The 24,340-nt window shown below is 38.0% G+C and overlaps 1 protein-coding gene and 1 long non-coding RNA gene across 2 annotated transcripts in view; one reads left to right on the forward strand and one right to left on the reverse strand.

Annotated features, from left to right (window-relative positions):
* LOC134676280 (pyridoxal phosphate phosphatase PHOSPHO2-like) overlaps nt 1-24,340 on the reverse strand; it is an 81,379-nt gene that overhangs the window by 12,871 nt on the left and 44,168 nt on the right. The gene's annotated exons all lie outside the window — the stretch shown is intronic.
* LOC134676340 (uncharacterized) lies at nt 14,331-16,965 on the forward strand. Its single transcript, XR_010099915.1, has 3 exons — nt 14,331-14,771; nt 15,495-15,584; nt 16,877-16,965. It is a non-coding gene; the product is annotated as an uncharacterized LOC134676340 (long non-coding RNA).

Consider the following 24,340-nt stretch of genomic DNA (forward strand, 5'->3'; position numbering starts at 1 on the left):
CTACATCTTATAATTTTTATAAAAGTCCCTCGCCGCTGTATGTTTGTATGTTCGCGATAAATACAAAAACTACTGAACGGATTTTCATGTGGTTTTCACCTATCAATTGTGATTCTTGAGGAAGGTTTAGGTAAGTACATGATTTGTTAAGGTTTACCGTGCGAAGCTGGGGGGGGGGGGTCGCTAGTTATTTATAATTTTACTCAGATCAACCTAGTCCCAAACTAAGCAAAGCTTGCACTATGGGTACTTACTAGGCGACTATACCTATAGATATATACATGCTTAGATACATAGATAACATCCATAACTCAGGAACAAACTCGTGATGAACACACAAATAAATGCCCCTACCAGGATTCGAACCCGACACCTCCAGCTTCGTAGGCAGGGTCACTACCGACTTTAGTCTGTATTTATAGGTATTTAAAAAAGAGTTAACAAAATCTACCCTCAAATGGCTTCTTAAGCCAACTAAGGGTAGATGAAAAAAAAATATGATCAAATAATGTAGGTTAAAGTCAGGTCGTTCAGTGACAGATCTAGGCGGTTTTGTATTTGGTTGGTTAATCAATAGATGTTATAACTACCCGAAAATGTACAAATTGTTTGTTTACTTTTATTTAAATACCTAAAGATACAGAGTAAAGGCTAGGAGGCCGTTATGTATGGCCGTATGGTGACGTAGTTTCCGAAATTACAAAAAAATCCACATGGAACATCAGTAAGTATCAGGCAGGTAGTATTTTTTTTAATCAGTAGTTAGTAGGAGGTTTTTTTGATCAGAAGTTTCTAACATTTTGGTGGAGAACTAAATTCTACACTTTCAAAATTGAGGCTCATATGTTTCTTATTAAATTCTCAGAAATATGCGATCCATTTTCCAGATTCTTGGAAACTTTTCGCAATATTTATGTCTTTTTACTCAATTCAGTATATAAAATTACACAATTACTGGAATCCGAAACAATGCTCTACGTCTACACAGTAATTGCCCCTACCAGGATTCAAACCCGGGACCATCAGCTCCACTACCGACTATAGGCGTCCGAGTCATTAATACATACACTTATTAACAAAGAAAACCGGTGACTACAAAACATCGGTGACTAGAAGACATTATTTACAAAAGGACCCCTTCTATTGGTATTTAGACTCTTAAGGCCTCTGCACACCGGCTGCGTGTGCGTGACGTGCACGTGCGGCGTTGTAGTATACAGATCCTTATGAGACACGGCACACCGCTTGCGTGACGTGTGCGTGTGCGGCTCCAACATTTTAGCGCACGCGCACGTGCACGTCACGCACACGCAAGCCGGTGTGCACAGACCTTTAGAGGATATAACCAAACGGAGACGCCTTGTCTGTAATTTTCGGTACAAAATAGTCTGCCGATTTTTTCGGGGGAGGGGCACGTCAAATCTTAGGTATTTAACGTAAAAATAGCCATGTCAGATAAATGTCACTCCATACAATGTGTATGACCATGGGCCGCCTGTTTCTGCCAGAGAGGAACGCCAGTTAATGGCTACTCCGTTTGGTTATATCCTCTAAGTTTAGAATATAAACATTGATAATTAGGTATACTTATTGAAACAATGTAACCTTCATACATTATGAACTTTGTAGTGTAGAAGTTATAAATTAATATCTAGCGCAACTGTTGAGGACATAAATTCAGAGATAGATAATTATAATTATATAAATAAGATTATCACATCTAAATACTCGTAGTGACATAACGTGTCAATATGTGAGACTGAATAGATGTCTCGGGGAATTTAAAGCAACTCAGGAAAATTGTTAATAAAAATGACAGAAAAGAGAAGATTTACTCCGTTTCTAAGACAAGTAAGTGTTTCTTCTTTGGCTTGTGTGTAAGATTTGTATACGAAAACAGACAAATGGACAGTGTAGGCAAAGACTCAACGTATGGAAGGCAAATGTAAGGAAAACAATCTCCATGTATCAAAAAGTGTTCATCAAAAAACCTTAAATAGGTGGCGCATAATACCTAGAATATTTGATTAAACAAATCAAATCACTGATAGCGCACTTCACTCCGTTAATAATGCCTAACGTCCTTAGCTATCCTAGCGCAACTCTGGAGAGATTTGGAACTATTATTTACCTACAGTACAGCTGACTGCTGGACACTTTTACAACCGTTCTACCATTAGAGAACGGGACGGTACCCCTGTCAATCTTCGGTTTTCTAGGAAGTTTTCTTTCTGTACGGCAGTACTATTATTTATTGTGTGGTGTTGTCAGTGCCTGGTGACCGCAGCCGTCAGCATCAACATGGTCGGCTTCGGCTGCAGCACGGGTTTCCTCGGCATCATGCTGCCGCGGCTCCAGGAGACGGGTTCCATCATCAGCGTCACCAAGGAACAGGCTTCTTGGCTAGGTCAGTTCATTCCAACTTATGTATGAGAAAAGCTGAACTGACATTGTGTGTCTTTTTTAAAATAAACTGATCGGCGATCGGACCTGATAGAAAGTGAAAACAGAAGGAAGAATTTCGATCACTGACACGCCATTTTCTATCTATATTGCTGTCCCGCTGGCACATTGGCATTCACACATACTAGTATATGCACGTGCGATAGAGACAGGAAATGGCGTGTCAAATTCTTCGTGCTTACATATATGTATGTTTTCTCACGTTTTCAGTGTCAGTGGGATCAATGACACTGGTCTTCGGCACCTTCCTGGTGCCACCAGTAATGTCACGTTTGGGGCGGAAGGCGGCCCTGTACGTGGTCACCGTCACCTCACTTCTAGCCTGGTTCGCCTACATTCTGGCCACCAGATATGAGGTATAGTAATTTTTTTTAACTGAGCTTGTTCACTTAGGTACCTGTACTAACAATAGCATTGTTTTATTACAATCCTATTATCTGCTTTTGTTCTCGTAGGCGCCACCAGTTTACTTACAAAATAAGTTAGAAGTAAATTGCATGTACATATATTGAATTTTTTACCTTATTCCTTGTTGAATGGGGTTAAAATGGTCTAAAAAGATAATATCATATTCAATCTTTTGTAAAGTCATATCCACCTTAGCCACGACAGGGAAGTAGTCTGGTGCAAAATGCAAAAAAAGTTATGTTAGCCATTATTTAGCAGTAAAGAAATATAGAGACGTCTATACTAACATTTCAAGGCGGTTATAATCTGTTTTTACTACGAGGTAGTTAGGTATTCCCAATTGTGGTTTACCTCTCAATGGTATTGTATTCTTGAGACTCTTTGAGTAAACTAGCTCAGTTCAAAAGATTTACACTACACGTCATTGGCCTTAGCGTCTATTGCAGACGATTTATGGTGTAAAACCGGAGAGACACCCCATTACACCGCCGGGGACAGAATTAAGGAAACGCAGGGATGCCCAGCCCCCCCTGCATTACCCTCTCGGCTTCACTGTCTTATCCCACAGGAAAGGCGAGCCAATACGTGTGGAGACAGCTAACAACAGTCTTAACTGACCAGAATTAATACAAAAGATGATGTTATAGTGTGGTCATTTTTACCATATTTAAAATCTAAGTGTGTGTGCAAAGTGTTAACTATTTTCATGCCCTTTGTCCCTTTCAGGTGCTGCTATTAGGCGCGATGGCCCACGGTTTCTCATTTGGCATGTTCGCGCCGCTGCGCTCCATCTATATCGGCGAGTGCTCCAGCCCACGCTACCGAGGCGGCCTGCTCACCACTTGCGTTGAATCCCAAATCTTCGGCGTCCTATTCGTCCATCTCACTGGGTCACTTATCAGCTACAAGTTAACTGCTATCTGCTGTATATCATTCCCTGTTATCAGTCTCCTCTTGACTTTTTACTCGCCTGAATCACCGAGCTGGCTCGCGACGAAAGGGCAATACGATAGATGTGGAAAGAATTTCATATGGTTAAGAGGGGAGGATGAAATGTCAGAGCTGAAGAATATGATACAAACAGTCTTTTTGTCGACAACCAAAACAAATCAAAACAAGGTTAAAGAAATTATAGCAGTTATAAAGAAGAAAGAATTCTTTAAGCCAATTCTTCTCATGTTCGCCTTGTATATTATGCTTACATGTGCAGGAGGCCTATTAATGGCTGTGTATGGAGTAACGATCTTGGAATTACTGATGGGTCCCGAAGTTAACGCTAATATATGGATGGTAGCCTTAGATTGTCTGAGGGTCCTTTCTACTGGTATCGCAGTTTTGGTGATAAACAAAGTTAAGAGAAGGAAAATGCTGTTTAGTGTCGGGTTTTTCTGTGTTGGAAGCCAATTGTGTATGGGCGCTTACGTGTCTGCAAGAAAAAAGGGTTATTTGCCCTTCGATTCATGGATACCTGGTATGTTAATCAGCGTGCAAATGATGTCGGTATCTATGGGAATGCAACCGCTGCCAGGCGTTATAGCTGGTGAAGTATATCCTTTGCAACACAGAGGTCTTTCAGGAAGTGTTGGTTTGATAATGCTGAGTATATCTTCATTTGCGGTACTTAAGGGTTATCCGAGTTTAATATCAGTGATAGGTCTCGGAGGCACATACTTTTTGTTCTCTGGAATTATAGCAGCATGTCTGGTGGTGGCGTGGGTGCTGCTTCCGGAGACTAGTGGTCGGACCCTGCAGCAAGTTGAGGATCACTTCCGGGGTCCACTGTTAAAGGTCGAAGGTGAGAGGCGACCGCTAACGCATTCGGTGACAGCTAGCTACTTGTCCATACACGAATGACGATGTGTGTGCATGTGTGTGTGTGTGTGTGTGTGTGTGTGTGTGTGTGTGTGTGTGTGTGTGTGTGTGTGTGTGTGTGTGTGTGTGCGTGCGTGCGTGCGTGCGTGCGTGTGTGTTTGTGTGTGTGTGTGTGTGTGTGTTTGTGTGTGTGTGTGTGTCTGTGTGTGTCGTCGTTAACATCGTTAACATTTTTGTAAATCGGTGTTTTGAACTCTAACGAAATTATCTAAAATATAACAATGTGCTTTTACTTGTTCACTTGGTGTAATATAATTTCATCCGTTTATATGACAAGCATGGCAATAATAATCACAAGAATTACATTAAATGCCGTAATTTCGTGCATAAATAAATAGGTACATATATAGTTTAACCTGCCTTGTACAGTCATTGGCACCAAATTTTGTAGGAAAGCTATAGCTAACTAGATAATTAACGTTAAAGGTGGCAATTATTGATGGTGACAACTTGAGAAGTGACGATGTCCGAACAATAATGCAAAACTTATTCATTTATTTATTTTTCTTCTTAGGCTAGGTCATTTATAACATGAATATAAAAGTAAAATACAAAAACACATAAAAAACAACAATAAGTATAAACACATTATAAAAAACCTAACCTAGGGTGCCGCCAGCAGCGGGGCAGGGCCCAAGCTGCCGGTGGTCAGGGCCGCAGAGAGAGGAACCGGCGGACTATCCGCGCCGTGTCCAAGATCACCGCCTTCAAAACTTATTATTACTAATTGCTACGCTTATGTTAATTAAGTGTAAGTATCCACCTATCTTCGGCATATATCCATAATATTATGAAGCACACTTGTCTAAAAACGCCCCGCTTCCGCTTATCCCTTCCACCCTGACCCCTATTCATTGCCAACACGACCGCGGCAAGGCCACGCGTGTTGGGCCACTTCCAAGCGTATTCACACTTACGGCCCAACCAGTATAAGCACGCTCTCTTAATCCTTATAGTTACTATGAAGCTAGGGGTCATTTTATACTGGCACTTATCACCGGCTGTCAAAGGGAATGCAGAGCCAGGGCTTTCCTATCGCGAAAACAAAATCGCTTGCTATTTTACAGTACTTACCTATCCTCTAGCCGCCCAGAGGCCTATAAAAACGTCTCCTGTTAAATTCTAATTTGAACTCTGAGTTGACAAAATAAAATTTCATTTTGCTTGGCAAGGTTTGACGTATGTGCGATTGTGCGGCTATAGAGGCTATACCGCACAGGTAGAAATGCCAGATATATCACATGGCGGTCACTTTCGCATCTCCTGTTATGTCATGTGCTCCTGGTAGGGAATCCTTTCGCCACTTTTACGTTAACCCTACGAAATTACTTGCTATTACAGTGTCTATACCGCACAGGTAGAAATGCCAGATATGTCACATGGCGCTCACGTTCGCATCTCCTGTTATGTCATGTGCTCCTGGTACAATTCTGTAGCTACTTTTACGTAAACCCTTCGAAATCATCACTTGTAGTAGTAGCGGTTGACCAAAATCAGCTGCAAATGGTGTTAAAGGTATGAAAATCGGCACGATTAATCTTTAGGCCATTTGAATCAATTTGACCCGTAGCACCAAAAAAAAAAAAAAAAACGGAAAGGAGTTATGACGTCATCTTTTTTTGTATGCAAAAATAAAAAAAATTGTTCAGAAACCTATCGTGTGTGGTATTAAATGAAAGGGCGTTTTGAGCCGGTTCTAAAAATATATCACAATATTATATTTCCGTCACTTGCATTCAATTAAAATTAAAATAATTTTCAAAACATACCAAGTTTGGGCTCCTCCAGATACGAAACCGTTGAATTATTTTTTGCAAAAGATACCTCAAGTAATATCCAATATCCTCATATCTAACCCCAAGAAATTAATTTCGAAAATATTTAGTTTTTTTTTTTTTTTAATTTTTATTATTACGAATTGTAATCTATCAATCTATCAATAAAACGGCCTCCTAGCCTAGTCGATAGTGACCCTGCCTATGAAACAGGAGGTCCCAGGTTCTAATCCTGGTAAGGGCATTTATTTGTGTGTTCATCATCATCATCACACAAATAAATGCCCTTACCAGGGCTTGTATATATTTGTATATGGGCATTTATTTGTGTGATGATGATGATGAAAACACAAATAAATGCCCTTACCAGGATTCGGACCTGGGACTGCCTGCTTCATAGGCAGGGTCACTATCGACTAGGCTAGGAGGCCGCTTCATTGATAGATCACAATTTGTAATAATAAAAAATTTAAAAATAATACTAAAACTAAATATTTTCGAAATTAATTTCTTGGGGTTAGATATGAGGATATTGGGTATTACTTGGGGTATATTTGGCAAAAAATAATTCAACGGTTTCGTATCTGGAGGAGCCCAAACTTGGTATGTTTTGAAAATTATTTTTATTTCAATTGAATGCAAGTGACGGAAATATAATATCGTGATATATTTTTAGAACCGGCTCAAAACGCCCTTTCATTTAATACCACACACGATAGGTTACTGAACAATTTTTTTTATTTTTCCATACAAAAAAAGATGACGTCTTAACTCCTTTCCGTTTGTTTTTGGGTCAATCAACTATTTCTTGTTGTTATTCTGTCCCATCAGCCAGGAGACAATAGTAGCATAGCTTCTTAGAAGAGCTGCTGTACCATGTTCTACAAACATGCTTAGTAGATGTCCCATTATGGAGAGGCCTTATAACTACCAAAAAATTCAAGTTGTGTTCATTTAAATACGAAATAACTAAGTTTTTTAAGAGTGACCCAGGAGACCGTAACCATGGCAACTAGTGACAAGAAAAAGTTGATTCACCCTTTTTTTTTTTTGGTGCTACGGGTCAAATTTATTCAAATGGCCTAAAGATTAATCGTGCCGATTTTCATACCTTTAACACCATTTGCAGCTGATTCCCGAATTTCAGGCTGTACCGCTATCACTATTGCTAATTTACAGTATCTATACCGTATATATATACCGAACAGATAGAAATGCCAGAAATGTCACATGGCGGCAGTCACGCTCACAACTCCTATTATGTCACGTCATGTGCTCCTAGGTACATAGGTAGGTCCTAGGTAGGTAGGTGAAGCGCTGGGGCCTAACGGTAAGAGCGTACGACTTTTAATCCGGAGGTCGCGGGTTCAAACCCCGGCTCGTACCAATGAGTTTTTCGGAACTTATGTACGAAATATCATTTGATATTTACCAGTCGGTTTTCGGTGAAGGGAAACATCGTGAAGAAACCGGAGTAATCCCGATAAGACCTAGTTCAGTCGCTTGCGTAAAAACTAGTGCCGACTTCAATTCTTGGGTTTAGTTGTCAAGCGGACCCCAGGCTCCCATGAGCCATGGCAAAATGCGGGATAACGCGAGGAAGAAGAAATGTGCCCCTAGGTATAGTAACGCTACGTCTTACGTAGGCGAACAACGCGCGAACGCGGCGCGGCGCGGCGCGGCGAAATCAATCCTTTGATGCCCATAGAAGTGTCCTACGTAAGCGATCTCGTTGCGAACGCGGTGCGGCGCGATTTGCACGCGAATGTCAGGCGACGCGGCGCGGCGCGGCGCGGCGAAAGCGGCCGCCGCCGCGCGTTGTTCGCCTACGTAAGACGTAGCGTTAGCGTCAAATAGATAGTGACGGTCAAAGTGGCCAAATATATCGGGATACATCCTACATTTCTTTGATGACATAGATTTCTTTATCTATTTTTCTTTTTTTTTCTTTCTTTGATTTCTTTATCTGTCTGATACTGACTGTCCCAACCAAAATCTAATAAACACTTTATATAGTTGCTCGAATTGTAGCTAATCTAGATCTAGAACGGCTAATCCTTTGTCTAATTGTTAAGTAAAACCGCACATAAAAATACCCGGTAATAAATATCGGGTAAAGTTAGACCAACAAAAGTCTGCAGTGATTTTTACAGCCCACGCAGTGCAAGTGTTATTTAAAGTCATAATTTCATTAAAGTTTGAAGTTTAAAATAACACAGGCACTGCGTGGGCTATCAGAATCTCTGCAGACTTTTCTTGGTTTAACTCTATATACCCGAGAGCGGACCCGGGTATGTCCTTAAACCCGAGAGCGGACCCGGGTATGTCCTTAAACCCGAGAGCGGACCCGGGTATGTCCTTAAACTACGTCCAAGACCACCGGTGGACGGGCAGCAGCGTCCCTCAAATTCGGTGTACTCTACTGCGATCGCCACCCCGCCTGCCAAGCGTGGCGATTATGGCATACACCCCCCAAAAGGGAGAGGCCTATGTTCAACAGTGGACGTCTTATGGCTGAGATGATGATGATGATGATGACCCGAGAGCGGGTATTTACCGGGTAGTTAACCCTTCTCTAGTTACCGCAAGTTTCGGCATAATAAACTAGAGTAAAACCCCTAACCTTCCGTTCCGGCGAAAATCCAGTTTCGGTCGCCTAGATCTAGAATACACTTTGGAAGCGTTAATGATTACCTACCGAATATCATGTTTGCACACGTGTCACAGAGATGATATTGAGGCATTATCTATGAAAAGGGACCTTATTATCGATGGCGCTTACGCCGCACAGCGTGGCGCGGCATTATATTTATATCGGAGCATCGTTAATAATGGCGTAAGCGCCATCTACAATAAGGCCCCTTTCATAGATAACGTCACATATTCATGACATGATACCTAGGTACCTGTAGACCATTTTTAGCTCCAATTATCTTAGTCATGCTAAACTAAGCCTGAGTCAGTTTCGCGCCGGTTCGTCATCTTTTTACTGTGACGCCATATTTATGTAATATGGAATTCAATAGAAATTACAAATAATGTCAACAATACACGCATTCACGTTACGCTCGACAAACCTGTGAGCCTACCGCAAAAATCGAAAACCTAAATTTCCTTATCTGCCTCTCTATGACTCTTTTGGTTGGGCCCCTGAAAACACATTGGGAAGACGGCAACGCGCGAAAAGTCGTTATGGAGTTCATTTACGGAAAACTATGCAACGAGTTTGGTTGTGGTATAAACACTTGGTAAACAATAGTTATTTGTTTTACAAGAGGGCAAAATTGTTGATTAACCGCTCGTGCTAATAGGTATTGATACCCGAGCAAGCGAAAGATTCCAAAATTAAACCATGAGCGTAGCGAGTGGTTCGAAAAATGGAATCTTGAACGTTGCCAGGGTTTGAAAGCACGAGGGTTAAACAAAATTTGCCTCCGAGTGAAACACAAAATTTTTCACTACACCAAACCGAAGCAAATATAAGGTACTTAGATGTAAAATATCAAACAAAATCAAATCAAAACAAATGCAAATGAATGTTATTAAATATTTTTTATCATCCACAATTATCACTTAAAACTTAAAAGTCAATTCTACCAGGAAATATAACAAAACAACTTAAAATTTGCATTTGATTACATACTTTCCCTCACATGTGAATAAAACGCAAATTTGCTATCAGTTTTTTAGGTGCAAAACTGATAGCAAAGTTGTCGCTCTATTTTATTACAATTTCTTGCAACGAAAACTAGTATCAGACATAGAAATATAAAATATTATACTTACTATAAATATTACTTGAAGTAAGATAACTTCCTCAGTTTTTGAAGTCGGTTAAAAGTATTATAGGTATTTAGTTCGTTTTTTTAGCATTAGAAAGAAGGTAAGCGATCTTGACATGTCTTTTAATTGAAAAACGCTTTTTAAAATCAATAACTATTACTTATGGAAGCAGAAAAATATAAATGATCGTATTAGATTCATAATTGTTAAATATTTGCCGTAGCTTATTCTTAAAATCAGTTTTTCAATTAAAATAAAAAGTTTTTGGCAAAAATTTCATTTTTGGTACAAGTTTTTATCGCTGACTGTAGTTTTTTTACGACAGACAACTAATATTCATAGAGACAATTCTAAAAACCCTAACACAATTAGGTTGCGTTGTTTCATCACAGAGTTCCTATGTCCAACTCCTGTCTCCGTCATCAGATCAGCTCGATGGTACGAGCCCCGATGCAAATTACTTCGTCTAGTTCCACGCAACAATTTTGTTTAAATTAATAATTTTTACACATGAACATAAAATGACCCAGTAATGGGAACCATAATAGTAATATTTAATGTAGTTTATTTAATTATATGTCGGAGAATGGCTGAAATGTGCCATCTATCGCCTTCAAGAGGCGTTTTATCATGCAAACCTTGACAAATAGAGCAAACTAGGGTGTTACGTACACCTGAGTGGGATTCGACGTAGTTCCATCAAGACGTCATAGAGCGCGCTATTAATAGTACATTATTGTCGAGGCTCGGAAGTAGCTACTTGCAGGCTGAGGATTCGTTTTAAACGGACGACCTTGGGAGTCCGTTTAATTGAATCCGAAGCCAGCAAGTAGCCTTCCAGCCGAGTCATATATAGTGCTTTTCTCAAAAATGGTGCAAGAAATATAAATATCATAGAAATATTTTACAAAAGCAACATTCTTACGTATATATTTTCACAGAACAAAGCCCTTGCCGCCTTTATATTTTTTATAATAAAAAAATAGAAGTGTATTTTTCTGCCGAAAATACGCCAACCTATTTGAGACAGCTAAATAGTCGCGGTACTAATCATCTGTTTGGCTGTTTAATGGGCCTGTGCCTTCATTTGATATGGCCATTACAACTTTTAAAAAGTTTGGAACTCGACAAATAATGGAATTTGTATGCAACATTGCAGTCCTAAAATCGAGACTGCAATGTTTTTAACTTTTTAATTTTTGACTGACCATAAACTCCGCGCTTCGCGACCTATTTTTTAGATGGCAAAGTCGACTTTGCCGTTCATTTTTGAGAAAAAACAATTGAAGTCCAGAACAATTGAAGTTATGCTGTCAATCAATCTGGAGAGAGAGCAAGATGAGAACGGTCGGGAGAAGATGACGTCTGTGGTGGTTCCAGGGTCTTATCCATTGGTTTGCTTAAGATAAGAACGTATCGCATGCTGTTATTTGTAATGAGTTTGTACAGTAAAGATTGTGAGTCGAACATCGTATTTCATTGAAGGCCCTCGTCATCCATGATTGAAGGTTCTGATGTGCTGCCGATAGAATGATACGCCCACAATTCCCGACATATATTTAATATCGTATAATGCATGAGACTTTTATTGCTGAAAAAACGTAATTTTCAAAAACGTTGTCCAAATCATATTGTGCTCTCCTACAGCACTGCTGCCCTATTGCTTTCCCTAGTAATAGCCCTTTTCACATATGATGTAATCCGACCCGTCAATTAAAAAATAAAAAATTCTTTATTTTTTTTTCATTCAGTACAAACGGTATTTCTTGTATTTGGATTTAGTTATTGCAGAGTATTACCATATAAAATTAAATTACATTAGTGTAAGCATTAAATATTAGTAATTTTTAAACTCAAACATTATTTTTGAACAAACGCGAGAATCTCAAAAAATGGTCTCACTAGACGAAAACATGTGCATCGGAGCTAGGGTTGCCATACGTCCGGATTTGTCCGGACATGTCCGGATTTTTGACCCCTTGTCCGGATTGCGGCCGGACTTGGCATGTGTCCGGATTTTTAGGAATGACCTTATAAAAATAAAATTCGCGCCCGGGGAGGGGGCTACGGGATCGGGCGAAGGGAAAGGGAAAAGTAGATCCACGATACAGGACACCACAAAGAGCACAGCGCGCCGCCGGGGCGTCGTTCAAGCTACGCCAAATCTCTGCTACAAGAAATGTCCGGATTTTTAGGACGATGTCCGGATTTTTGTCAGGACTTTTAATTCTTCCATATGGCAACCCTAATCGGGGCTCGTACCATAATATTGCATGGTCATGCAAAATACATGCATGCAAAATTTCAGCTCAATCGGAAACCGGGAAGTGGATCAAATTTCACAAATTTGATTACACACAGACAGACAGACAGACAACGGTCAGGTGAAACTAAATAGAAGCTTGTAAAAACGATGCGTCAAGATTGTTTACTTTATTTCTAATGCTAAAAAAACGAACTATAGACGTTAGCAATGTAGTTCTTTCCGCTAATTATTGTTGCTGACTGTAACAAGGCAAAGAGCATATAATCATGTAACAAGGTTTACATGGATTTTGCTGTAATCTCAGCTTCCATGTTATCCATTAGCCGTTATCATAATCATATCCTTGACCTTCGCTGATAAAGATCGTGATAATGCAAATATTTTTACGGTTATGCGTTGCATATGGTTACTTGACTAAGGAGGATTCTGCAAAATATTGTTGTAAAAACCTATAGTCGAAAGATGCCGTGGATCTATTTATAAAACAAGTTAAAATTTATTTTACTTATTTATTTTTATTTATTAGTCAAATAAGTAACACAGCATTACAGTAAAACCAAGGCACTGTGAAACTACAAAATAAAATACAATAAGTACAAAGAAACTACAAATAAAAACCAAAGACAAATTAAACATTAGATTTGGGCGACGACGTAACAGCGTGGCTCCGTTGCGTCGTCTGACTTGGTGTAGGAAAATAGCTTTTTCAAACATCTAGTTTTTCAAAAATAACACAAAGAATTAATTCATTCAGAGCATTCCAATCCGGCCTACGGGAGCCAGGCTCCAGGGGTTCAGCCCTAACAGCAGAAACCAGATACACCTTCCCCCCCCCCCCCGTGCCGTGTGGTGCCGGCATCAGAAAAGAATGGGGTGGTGCTACATTTCATCCCGTGGGTGTCGTATAAGGGGACTAAGGGAAAACTGGCGACAGATATGCATATGAGCAAGGCTCGCCCGTATCCTTAGCGGGGTCCTTGCTCACAAGAGCTGTGCGTGCGCCACATCGAAAAAAAAACCCTTTCCCCCCTCCTCTCGGCGCCAACGGTGGCCCCCGCGAAAGTTTCTGAGGCGCAATATGGCCCTCAGGTAAAAAAGTATGGCGACCCCTGATTTAGAGTATACTATACCAATATTTCTCAGACAGACACACGAGTGATCCTATAAGGGTTCCGTTTTTTTTCCTTTTGAGGTAATGAACCCTAAAAAGTGATAATTTTTGAAGTGGAACTACAGATGATGATCAGAACGAAATGTTTCGACGACGCATACCTAGTTCACATTTTGCGATATGTCGTCTTCATTATATTAGCCTGGAATTAAAGCACTACGTTTTATATTAGATTTTGGAAGGTGGCCAGTAATAGACTATTTACTCTATAATTTATTTTATAAATGAACAGTTTCAAAGTTCTTCCGGCTGGGTCTTAGAGCATTTAATAACTAGAGTCGCCTTTAAGAGCTTACCCCTCTGCCGAAAAAAACCAGCACAATTGGGTAGGTAAAGTTTTTTGAAGATAGGCAAATTATATTTTTTCCCGATAGTATTCATTATAGCGATCACGGAAATGCAGCTCTTTTATTTTTATATCATTTTGTTGATTAAATATAATTTTTTAAATGATCGTTATGACGTTTGTGAGGTGAAATGGCAGACTCGATTAATTAATTCCTTTGCGCGCAGTAAATGGGACGAGATAGAAAAAAAATCGATGTCAACTGTCAGTGTCACTGAGCTGTCATTCCCGAAAAATAACGGACAAGCCTCATTTTCTGTTGCCTTGCGAATTGCTTATTTTGATTTTATTTTCGACGACCTCAGCACGATCCACGGACTTCTGATTCCTCACGACATCGAATCGCGTATTTGGACAAAGATTGTATCTACTTTCGACAACTTGGCACTGCATATTGGACAACGTTTTCTTCCCTACACGACGACCCCTGCGCTGACCATTGGACTTATAAACGAGTAAATTAAGATCACAGACACCATGGAACTGGAACCTGGAAACGCTCGAAGGGACATAGAATATTATAGGGATGGCCTCCTTTGCTTTGTACCGTCGTGTAAGAAACACAGACGTGATTTTCCGACCTCTGCTTATTTAAGCATACCAAAGTCATTACAAGCGATTTGGTGCCAAGCATTGGGGATATATTGCCCAAAAAGAAACTTATATGTCTGTCAGGACCATATCAATGTGAGTATTGTTTGTAATAATCTACATATTAAGATTGTAGTCTAAATGTAGGTGTAGTTTTTGGCTACCAAGTCGCCGTGTTCTTTCGCTAACATCATTATTCTTCATTTGTCAAATATTACATATTTTTTACACATTACTACTGTAGGTACTGTCTAAAATCATAAATAAAATAAAATCAGCTGCAGTATAGGTATGCTGTTTAAAAACTTAAAATCACTTTCAACTAGTTCTTTAAGGCTTGTTTAATGCATTTGGATAACAACCAACTTGGATCATTTTGTGTTAGTGACAGTATTTATCTTAAAGCTAATAAGTGTATAAATAAATAACAATTTACTACTTAACTAACTTATGAAATACTCATTTTGTTTCGTTTTGTGTGGACATATTATTTAACTTATCTACAAAAATTATTTCTTGTAATTTATATTATTATTTTTTTACATCCATCCATATATAGATATAGAGCACCCAATTGGACTGCAGCTAGTGTTAGACGTTAAATACACATTTAAACATTTAGGGCCACTTGCACCATCTTACTAACCCGGGGATAACCGGTTAAATCTGGAGTTACTGTGGTTACCAGGACAATTTGACACAACAAAATGGTTTAACCGATTAAACTCGGGTACGTGGAATGATGCAAGTGGCTCTTCTACATTACATATATATACTCAGACTTTATTTTGGAAATTATAAGAAATTCTTTATTTTCAGATCGTAGAAGATTGCTATAGAAGCAAATCTGGCAAGTTACACCTGAAAAAGACTGCAAATTTGATATTAACCAAAACTTATGATGAGAATGTAAGTATCCTTTCTGCATACTGTTTATAATAGGGTACCTTCCTACTAGTCAAATCAGTTTCTCTCTTAGAACTGTCAAAATGATTGTTAATATGGAATTTATTATGGGCAATTCACCTACTTTTTATATTTCTATCCAATTTATGAAATAGAACTTGTGTTTTAGAATAATTGCTACTTATCTAAGTATTTCTAATAATTATGTATGTATGTACCTAAACATTTTATTGCACATAAGACAGGTAATTATCATATATGTGCTGGTAGCCTAGCGGTAAGAGCATGCAACTTTAAATCCGGAGGTCGCGGGTTCAAACCCTGGCTCGTACCAATTGTATTGCAGTCTGTCTGTATTGGCCCTAATATTGCAATAAGAACCTTTATACCAGATTTCTGTTGAAATTTCAGATGGGAACATAAAACATAACATTGTACTTGAAGCATAAGGACCCTTCTGTGATGGAAAGCCACATAATATAAATATTTATAAATACATACTTAATTGGTTGCGGAAAATCGCCCGTACTACAATACAATACTTACATAAATACATAGAAACACCCATGACTTAGGAAAAATATACATGCTCATCACACAAATAAATGCCCTTACTAGGATTTGAGCCTGGTACCATTGGTTTCATAATTAGGGTCACTACCCACTCGATAAAAAAACATTGTATTGCATATGAAAATAAATGTATAAATAAAATAAATAAATAAATATTGGGGACATCTTACACAGATCAACCTAGCCCCAAACTAAGCAAAGCTTGTACTATGGGTGCTAGGCGACGATATATATACTTATATAGATAAATACATACTTATATACATAGAAAACACCCATGACTCAGGAACAAATATTAGTGTTCATCACACAAATAAATGCCCTTACTGGGATTCGAACCCAGGACCATCGGCTTAGCAGGCAGGGTCACTACCCACTAGGCCAGACCGGTCGTCATTTTCATATTTTCATTTTCGTATAAACATTGTTTACCTTAGAATTCAGCGGTCGGCAACCTTTTAGCAGCCAAAGGCCACATAGTAGCTAACGGAGGTGACGCGGGCCGTACTTTGTTAATATTTATGACTTTATGAGACATTGTCGTTTGTCACTATTACATACAAAATATCCAAGGCGGCACTCGGGCCGCAAGTGACAGTTTCACGAGCCGTATGCGGCCCGCGGGCCGCAGGTTGCCGACCGCTGCCTTAGATGAATAAATAATAAATAAATAAGTTGAATGTTATATTTTATATTGATACTTATTATTTGTTTACATTTAGGAAATGCTGATTGACGAAAGCAACCTTACTCAAGATCTGTCTACAGCAACAATGGCAATGTTTCATAATGGAAACACGCCTAACAATCTAAAGGTAAATTAAATAAAAGTTTAGAAACTGTTGTTAGCTAGGTGCAAAGTGAGCAGTGGGGGAAATAAAAATTAGGAATGGTCAGTCATCAAAATCTTGAGGCACGGACAGTCATGTTTACCATAAGGGCACACGGGGCCCGTGCCCAGGGCCCCAAAGGACATACAGTAACAGTATATTTGATTACCCATAATAAATAGAAGATCATAGTACAAACATGTTAGTTCAGTTCGCTTTCTTTACTTTCCAAAAGGGCCCCAAATTCTTATGTACCCAAGGGCCCCAGCATAATAGTTTAAGACGGCCCTGATGGGCACGGACATAACTTGCAGTCATAAAATACTTCGTTATAGTAGAAGAGCCGGCCGCAAATTTTCTAACCGACTTGATACCACGATGAAATACACAATGGGAAACCATAAAAGTGATGCTAAGTCCGAATTCGATAGTCTGCCACGGCGGAACTTGCCGAAAGTACGAAAAAGAAGGCCACTTCCGGTGCGAAAAAAGGGGGCTGATTTAACCCATCTGATACCGAAATAATAGTTATGGCAGCAGTTAGAAATTTACATGTAGACACATAAAAGCGAAGTCTGCCAGTATTTTTTTTGCCGGAAGTGCTTGGCAGACGCTCTCAAAGGTGGCCAGCGGGACCCCTAATTTAACCCATCTGATACCACCATGAAACCAATTCCAGTCGGTAGGTATGAACCCTCATGTCAGGAATATATAAGTCTGCCAAGGCTTTTCCTGCCGAAACACCTTGGCAGACGAGATTATGTAAGCAAGGTCGGCATCGGTTACCCTACACTAACCCATCTGATACCACCATGAAACCAATTCCAGTCGGTAGGTACGAACCCCCATTTTAGGAATATATAAGTCTGCCAAGGTTTTTCCTGCCGAAACACCTTGGCAGACGAGATTATAAACAAGATGACCATCGGTTACCGTACACTAACCCATCTGATACCGCCATGAAACCAATTCCAGTCGGTAGGTATGAACCCTCATTTCAGGAATATATAAGTCTGCCAAGGCTTTTCCTGCCGTAACACCATGGCAGACGAGATTATGTAAGCAAGGTCGGCATCGGTTACCCTACACTAACCCATCTGATACCACCATGAAACCAATTCCAGTTGGTAGATATGAACCCCCATTTTAGAAATATATAAGTCTGCCAAGGTTTTTCCTGCCGAAACACCTTGACAGACGAGATTATGTAAGCAGCATCCACATACGAGGGATCCGTATTTTGGGATTATACAGATTACGGACATTATTAATAGCTGTAGGCTTATTTATTACATTATGCTTATACATATTTGTATATTATTATGTTATTAATAAAATATATTTATAATTTATTAAACCTAAACTTAATACATTGGGAATTCATTACCTGCTTACGGCAGTAGTAGGGATAAGTGGGTCAGTTCTGGCTCACTGAGCCAGGCCAACAGTCCCTCCCCCTTTTTTCCCTTGTTGAGGCCCTGCAACCTTGCCTTGAACCCAAACTAATGTCATTGTAGCTCGAATCTAACCTAATCTATTTTTATTGCTTTTAGAATATTTCAATTATCTACTTTTGCAAAGTTAAAGGTTGAAATCTCTATTTCGCAAAATGGAATTTTAATGTGACTTTAATGTATGTGCAGTCTACTTAGTAATTGGGTTTAAAGATATAAAAACACACATTTATTTCCTATCCTAAGTATCCTATCATAAGTTTATTCAAATAATATTCTGAACATATATAGTAATTAGACTGGTCATATTTTTCATAAAATCTATTTCGCCTGGCAAAGCATATAACTTTTTGGCAACCGGGTTTTTTAACCTAATTAGATCCCGCTGAATCCGAATTTGCCGGTTGCTCGATCGAAATCTTGACCGGAAGTGAGATATTTGACATTAAAGGTCCCTTTTTTTCGTTTTTCGTAAATAACTCTTAAACGGTGGCACATAGCAAAAAATGTTCTATAACATAAGTATTCTGCATAAAATTGCCTACAAGAAAGATTCAGTACAATTTTTCGCTAGGATCAATATTCAAAGAGATTTTAACGCGGGAAATTTAATTATAATCACTTCTAAGGTCCCGTTTTTTAGGTTTTCATAAATAACTCATAAACGGTGGCCAATATCAAAAAATGTTGTTAGACGTTAATAATCTACACAAAATTTTGAACAAAAAAGATTCAGTATACTTTTCGCAGGGATCAATATTTAAAAAGATAATAAAGAGGGAAAGTTAATTATAATAAATTCTAAGGTTCCTTGTTTTTATTTTTTCGTTAATAATTTGAAAAGTATGACTCATAGCAAAATAAAAACTTATACATAAATAATAAACGTAAAATTTCCTACAAGAAACATGCAGAACACTTTTCGCTAGGATCAATATTTAAAAAGACAAAGCAGCGGGTAAGTTAATTATAATCAATTTTAAAGTCCCTTTTTAGTTTTTTGTAAATAACTCGTAAACGGTGTCCCATAGCGAAATAGGTTTTTAAGAATAAATTATCTACATAAAATTTCCTCCAAAAAACATCTAGAACACTTTTCTCTAGGATCAATATTTCAAGCGATATTAAAGGAAGAAAGTTAATTACAATCAGCTCACAGGTCACTTTTTTTAGTTTTTCGTAAATAACTCGTAAACGGTGGCCCGTTGCAAAACAATATTCTACATAAAATTGTCCACAAAAAAGGTTCTGTACACTTTTTCGCTACGATCAATATTTAAAGAGATATTAAAGGGGGTAAGTTAATTATAATCAATTTCCAGGTCCCTATTTTTAGGATTTCGCAAATGACTCGTAAAATAAGCCTCATAGCAAAATAAGTTCTTAATGTTCTTGTAAATAAATAATCGATATAAAATTTTCTACGAAAGACATATGGAACGCTTTTCTCTTTTTAGGGTTCCGTACCTCAAAATGAATAAAAACCGGCCAAGCGCGAGTCGGACTCGCCTTGCAAGGGTTCCGTACATTACCCAATTTTTAACAGTGTATTTTATATGTTAAACGCGAGTGAATTGCCTTTAAAAAACCTGTAGGGATCGGTTCAAAAACTAAGTAATGTCCGACTCGCGCTTGACTACATAATTCTAATAGGTTTTTCTGTCATCTATAGATTCTATTCTGTATATCTTTTCAAAATTTTAGACCCAGTAGTATCGGAGAGAAAGCCCCCTTCCCCAAAATAAAACATTAAAATACAAAAAAATACCCCCCCCCCTTTATCTCCGAAACTACTGGGTCTAAATTTTGAAAATAAAATAAAATAAAATAGTTCTTTACCTATATAGACGTAAACCTAAAAATAGGGACCTGGAAATTGATTATAATTAACTTACCCCCTTTAATACCTCTTTAAATATTGATCGTAGCGAAAAAGTGTACAGAACCTTTTTTGTGGACAATTTTATGTTTAATATTTATGTAGAATATTGTTTTGCAACGGGCCACCGTTTACGAGTTATTTACGAAAAACTAAAAAAAAGTGACCTGTGAACTGATTGTAATTAACTTTCTTCCTTTAATATCGCTTGAAATATTGATCCTAGAGAAAAGTGTTCTAGATGTTTTTTGGAGGAAATTTTATGTAGATAATTTATTCTTAAAAACCTATTTCGCTATGGGACACCGTTTACGAGTTATTTACAAAAAACTAAAAAGGGACTTTAAAATTGATTATAATTAACTTACCCGCTGCTTTGTCTTTTTGAATATTGATCCTAGCGAAAAGTGTACTGCATGTTTCTTGTAGGAAATTTTACGTTTATTATTTATGTATAAGATTTTTTTTGCTATGAGTCATACTTTTCAAATTATTTACGAAAAAATAAAAACAAGGAACCTTAGAATTTAGTATAATTAACTTTCCCTCTTTATTATCTTTTTAAATATTGATCCCTGCAAAAAGTGTACTGAATCTTTTTTGTTCAAAATTTTGTGTAGATTATTATCGTCTAACAACATTTTTTGATATTGGCCACCGTTTATGAGTTATTTACGAAAACCTAAAAAACTGGACCTTAGAAGTGATTATAATTAAATTTCCCGCGTTAAAATCTCTTTTAATATTGATCCTAGCGAAAAATTGTACTGAATCTTTCTTGTAGGCAATTTTATGCATATTACTTATGTAATAGAACATTTTTTGCTATACACCACCGTTTAAGAGTTATTTACGAAAAACGAAAAAAACGGACCTTTAATGTCAAATATCTCACCTCCGGTCAAGATTTCGATCGAGCAACCGGATCGGATTCAGCGGGGTCTAATTAGGTTAAAAAACCCGGTTTCCAAAAAGTAATATGATTTGCCAGTCGCATCAAGAAGGAGAGCGATTTTGAATTTTTTTGTCTAGTCTAAATATCATTACTTATTCTGTGTACAGTGGAGAAAACGAATGAAATTATGCAATTTGATTTTGCTATTTTTAAATAAAGAGTAACTAAACAGTATTTTCCACAGTTGTTGGTAATGATACCATCTCTTACAATTTCTCTTCATGAACATTTTATGATACCTAACCTTCCAGTTTTCGCCCGAATTGATCAAAAAATTCACCAACTCCATTTACACCAACCAAATAGAAAACGGGTCCGTGTCCGAATTCGTGATCTCGAGTCCGGGTCCGCGTCCGGGTCCAGGTTCAGGTAGAAGTCGAATTCAAAATCTTGCTTGTTTTGCCAGTGGGGTAACTTGCTTAACAATCAATTAGAAAAAGACAAGTCGTCGAGGAGTTCCGTTCTGATCACCATCAGCAATACCACTTCATCAAATGCCACTGTTCTTAATGTAAATCCTTGTTTGCCTGATGAAAATACAAGAGTCACTATACAATGCCATTAAGATTTGTAGAGTTCCCTCGATTCCTTATGGATCCCATCATCAGAACTTGAGCTTCACGAAAATATGACTTAAAAATCTAACGTGCTTAACAAACATAACGAAGACACATCCCCAAACATGAGCTATGCGTCGTTGAAGAGTTCCATTCTGATCATCATCAGCAGTTTCACTTCATCAAATGTCACAATTCTGAATGTAAATGCTTGGTTTGTTTAAAATACACCAGTATCACTATATGTTAGGGTGGTTCAAAAAACATTTTTTTTTCCTAAGGGGCACCCCCTTATTTTGTTATACTTATTATGTTGATAAATTGAGATTATAGTTGAGATAAATTAAGAAACTTGGTGTAAAAGTTTCTTAATTTATCTCAACTTTACTTCGTTTTTTTTTAGCATTAGAAATTAGGTAAACAATCTTGATGTGTCGTCTGCTTTCATAAGTAATAGTTTTTGAATTTTGAAAAGCGTTTTTCAATTAAAAGACATGCTAAGATCGCTTACCTTCTTGCAAGTTCTTTCTAATGCTAAAAAAACGAACTATACAATGGGTAGGACATCAATTTTAAATGAGTTTGTATGAGTACCTCATTTTCTAAAATGAGGTGTTACAATGTCTTACTTCAAATGAGGTGAGGTACTAGCATATTTTCAGCGTCGACTATTCTATTAATCCAACGGGCCAATGGTGACAAAAATATTTAATAAATATACATATTAATGTATTCATCACTTCCTTTGTAAATTAATAAATAATAATAATTAAGGAGTGCAATTCTGGAGGTAGAAGGTAAGAATAGAACTAATAGGAGAAAGATCCCACATAGTAACTTAATTTGCTGCTTTTATGAAACTTTTTCTAATTTAGCTCTTTAGATTGTTAGATTGTTTTGTCCTCCTCCTTGCTACTTGATATAGTTTTAAGTATAATAATCACTAGCGAGAGCGACCCGCTCCGGCTTCGCACGGGTTAACAAATTATACATACACCTAAACCTTCCTGAAGAATCACTCTATTGATAGGTGAAAACCGCATGGAAATCCGTCCAATCGTTTTTGAGTTTATCGCGAACATACAAACAAACACACATACAGACAGACGCGGCGGGGGACTTTGTTTCATAATATGTAGTGATATATTTCATAACCATAAAACTACCACATTTTTAACAAACTAAGGAGAACAAATTCAATATTTTCACAAGTCATTATTATATAGAAGTGACTAACTTACCACTTCAGATAATTTAACAGTAATATCATCAATATGATATTAAACAAAGCACCATTCGCTCCGGCCGCCGCCGGCTACATTTACATTTCATTTTTTCATGCAAAAGGCACCAAGGAAGATCCGCGGGTAAATTTAATGGCGAAAACGATGTCCATATTTTGTTATTTTGGTATAATTATAAGAATTATCACTAGGTATTAGGTGACGTACGAACGAACAAAATAAATAAAAATATGTCACAATCATAATTTGTCAGTCCGAAGTCGTTTACAAATAATGTTAATAAAAAGTATTGCAAATTCAAATCGTTATAATTTACATCTACATGTTTATTTTACCTATGCAAATTATACTTACTTTTTATTTAATAAACTTGAAACTTATTGAAATGATCATATATTGTGTACGCTACAGTATTATATTTCAATAATATTTTAGTCACTAAAGGATTACTGTTTATAAGCAAGCTTCGTAAATGCCTGTCTGGTATACAGAGTGCGTACCGCGATCCATGTTCGTCATGTTGCCTCCCTGTCACACTTACGTACAAATTTACAAGTGCAACAGAGAAGCAACACGACGAACTTCCTTTTGGTGACTGATTTCTCGCGCCATTTTGACAAGTAAGTTAGGATCAAAAAGGCTTAAGATGTATGAAAGCTTGCAGCGCTTACGCTTGTTGTCTTTCGTGTTTAATTTTTAACGTATTTTCGGTGGTGACGCGAGGCGATATTGAAGTACGGCGCGTGTCTGTCTTACTCCCTCTTTGGGTATTTCTAATTCATTGTTTCATTTTGAAAGGATTTTTGAGGTGTTGACGTCACAGCGAGGCAGTGAATGGTACAAACTCAACGCATTTCTCGGTGGACCTTTTGTCGTTGCAATAAGGTTTGTAGTTCGGCAGTTGACAGTGTGGGCCATTACTCGTTTCTTCATTTGAGACATTTTGAATTTTCTATGTCGGCGAGCAGGCGAGCACCTAGCGCCTCGTGCCATCCAGGGACTCTTTTGCAAGTTGTGAGGAGCGTTGAGTTTTTGAGGTTCGCGAGTGAATTTGAAAGGATAAGAGTTTTTTTGAAATTTGAAGTGTGTGAATGATTTGTGTGGCAAGAGGTGTTTGTGATGCGCGCGAGTAAATGAGTAAAATGAATAGATGAGTAAGAAATTTTTGCGGTATGAAGTACTGCGACAAATTAACAAAATGAGTGGTACAAATGAGGTACCTCGCGAGTGAGCGACTCAACACTAATTTCAACGTGGTTAAGCACCA

Source organism: Cydia fagiglandana, chromosome 24, assembly GCF_963556715.1.
Source record: "Cydia fagiglandana chromosome 24, ilCydFagi1.1, whole genome shotgun sequence".
NCBI lineage: Eukaryota > Metazoa > Arthropoda > Insecta > Lepidoptera > Tortricidae > Cydia > Cydia fagiglandana.